This window comes from Penaeus monodon, chromosome 30 (genome assembly GCF_015228065.2).
Source record: "Penaeus monodon isolate SGIC_2016 chromosome 30, NSTDA_Pmon_1, whole genome shotgun sequence".
NCBI classification, from domain to species: Eukaryota; Metazoa; Arthropoda; class Malacostraca; order Decapoda; family Penaeidae; genus Penaeus; species Penaeus monodon.
Window position 1 is genome coordinate 14390345 of NC_051415.1, and position 3033 is coordinate 14393377.

Here is a 3033-nt window from a genome sequence, read left to right on the forward strand (position 1 = left end):
AACTTTGGTTTTTAATTTCTCTTCATTACATTATGTTATAATTATGACGCTGAGAAAAAGAAAAAACATATACCCGCCCCTATAAAGGAAAACCTAGACGAAAGGGCATCAACAAAAGATATTTTACAAGAAAGGGATATAGTTAAAATAAGGGGAAGGGGACCCGTTTAAATAACCGCTTTCCTCCGACAAAGAAATAAGAATATTGGGTCTGGTCAAAATTTGGGTGGGTGCTGCCTGGAAAAACCCAAAGCTCTTATTTTATATACACTTAAATTTAATTCATATCTTGAGAGTTCCGCGCCAGATAAAGCAACTACAAAATTTTTTTGAAAACATTCAAACTAACTTGCACAATAGGAAATACAATGAAAAAACAAGTGACAGATAGAAAGCTGGAAAACATGCAGTCAAATCTACTATTTCCCTTTTCCAAATTGGGGTTTTAATTTTTATATCATAAAAAAGGGAACGATTTTAAAAGTATTATGTCCTTTTTTCCCGATTGACTTTAATTTTTTTTGATTAACTTACTTCAAAGGTAGGTTTCAAATTTCAAATTATTTCAGCCTACTGTTTTGTTTTTTTTCAAATTATCATCATTAATAATGTTACCACTATTATAATGATCATTCATGATTTTTATAATGGAATAAGAAAAATTACTTAAAAGTTATAAAGAAAGGTATAACATATTCATATAAAATGCCAACAGCATCTGGTGTTCCCAGGCGGTCACCCATCCAAGTACTGACCAGACCCTACGCTGCTTAACTTCGCTGATCGGACGAGAAGCGGTGCTTTCAACGTGGTATGATCGTTGGCAATTAAAAGAGTACCATTAACCTCATTTATCTCAGTGCTCACGATTCTTTCACCATTTAAATAGAATGTAAATTGGGTTTTTTAATCACCCTTCATTACCATTACATTCTACTTATGACGCATGTAAGAACAGAAACACGCATACTACCCGCCCATATAAGAGGAATTCTAGACAAATGGTTCATCAACAAATGTATATTTTACAATGAAAGGATATAGTTAAGTAAGAGTCAGAGTACCACGTTAAAGTCACCGCTTCTCGTCCATTCAGCGAAATTAAGAATAGTTGGGTCTGGTCAATACTTGGATGTGTGACTGCCTGGGAACACCAGATGCTTTTATTTTACTATACACGTTGAATATATTATTCATATCTTGAGAGTTTCCGCGCCAGATAAAGCAAATATACAAATTTTATGTGAAAACATTTAAAACATAAACCTGCACAATAGGAAACTACAAATGAACACATTGTGACAGATAGAAAGCTCGAAAATATGTCCATGTCACTAATCTACTATTTCTCCCTATCCATAATTGATTTGTTATAATTATTATGATCATAAAATGGCAACAATTTCAATTAGTATTATGTCCTTTCTTACCATGATTGCTATCATTGTTATTTGATTAACTTACCTTCAGTGGTAGGTTTACAATTACAATTATTATCATCACAAGTAGTTTTTTTTTTTTTTCAAATTATCATCATTAATAATGTTACCACTATAATGATCATTCATGATTTTTATAATGGAATAAGAAAAATCAGTTAAAAGTTATAAAGAAAGGTATAACATATTCATATAAAATGCCAACAGCATCTGGTGTTCCCAGGCGGTCACCCATCCAAGTACTGACCAGACCCTACGTTGCTTAACTTCGCTGATCGGACGAGAAGCGGTGCTTTCAACGTGGTATGATCGTTGGCAATTAAAAGAGTACCATTAACCTCATTTATCTCAGTGCTCACGATTCTTTCATCATTTAAATAGAATGTAACTTTGGTTTTTGAATCACCCTTCATTACCATTACATTCTACTTATGACGCATGTAAGAACAGAAACACGCATACTACTCGCCCATATAAGAGGAATTCTAGACAAATGGTTCATCAACAAATGTATATTTTACAATGAAAGGATATAGTTAAGTAAGAGTCAGGGTACCACGTTAAAGTCACCGCTTCTCGTCCATTCAGCGAAATTAAGAATAGTTGGGTCTGGTCAATACTTGGATGGGTGACTGCCTGGGAACACCAGATGCTCTTATTTTACTATACACGTTAAATATATTATTCATATCTTGAGAGTTTCCGCGCCAGATAAAGCAAACATACAAATTTTATGTGAAAACATTTAAAACATAAACCTGCACAATAGGAAACTACAAATGAACACAAGTGACAGATAGAAAGCTCGAAAACATGTCCATGTCACTAATCTATTTCTCCCTATCCATATTTGATTTGTTATAATTATTATGATCATAAAATGGCAACGATTTTAATTAGTATTATGTCCTTTCTTACCATGATTGCTATCATTAATTTTATTTTATTAACTTACCTTCAGTAGTAGGTTTACAATTACAATTATTTTCAGCACAACTACTTTTTTTTCAAATTATCATCATTAATAATGTTACCACTATTATAATGATCATTCATGATTTTTATAATGGAATAAGAAAAATCAGTTAAAAGTTATAAAGAAAGGTATAACATATTCATATAAAATGCCAACAGCATCTGGTGTTCCCAGGCGGTCACCCATCCAAGTACTGACCAGACCCTACGTTGCTTAACTTCGCTGATCGGACGAGAAGCGGTGCTTTCAACGTGGTATGATCGTTGGCAATTAAAAGAGTACCATTAACCTCATTTATCTCAGTGCTCACGATTCTTTCATCATTTAAATAGAATGTAACTGGTTTTTGAATCACCCTTCATTACCATTACATTCTACTTATGACGCATGTAAGAACAGAAACACGCATACTACCCGCCCATATAAGAGGAATTCTAGACAAACGGTTCATCAACAAATGTATATTTTACAATGAAAGGATATAGTTAAGTAAGGGTAAGGATACCACGTTAAAGTCACCGCTTCTCGTCCGATCAGCGAAATTTAAAAATAGTTGGGTCTGGCCAATAATTGGATGGGTGACTGCCTGGAACACCAGATGCTCTTATTTTACTATAC

The 3033-nt window shown here is 33.5% G+C and overlaps 3 non-coding genes across 3 annotated transcripts; all 3 read right to left on the bottom strand.

The window, feature by feature from the left end:
* Positions 1–706: 706 nt before the first annotated feature.
* Positions 707–825, bottom strand: LOC119592798. Its single transcript, XR_005230473.1, has one exon. It is a non-coding gene; the product is annotated as a 5S ribosomal RNA (ribosomal RNA).
* Positions 826–1637: 812 nt separating this feature from the next.
* LOC119592776 lies at positions 1638–1756 on the bottom strand. Its single transcript, XR_005230462.1, has one exon. It is a non-coding gene; the product is annotated as a 5S ribosomal RNA (ribosomal RNA).
* Positions 1757–2564: 808 nt separating this feature from the next.
* Positions 2565–2683, bottom strand: LOC119592787. Its single transcript, XR_005230471.1, has one exon. It is a non-coding gene; the product is annotated as a 5S ribosomal RNA (ribosomal RNA).
* Between the last annotated feature and the right edge of the window lie 350 nt (positions 2684–3033).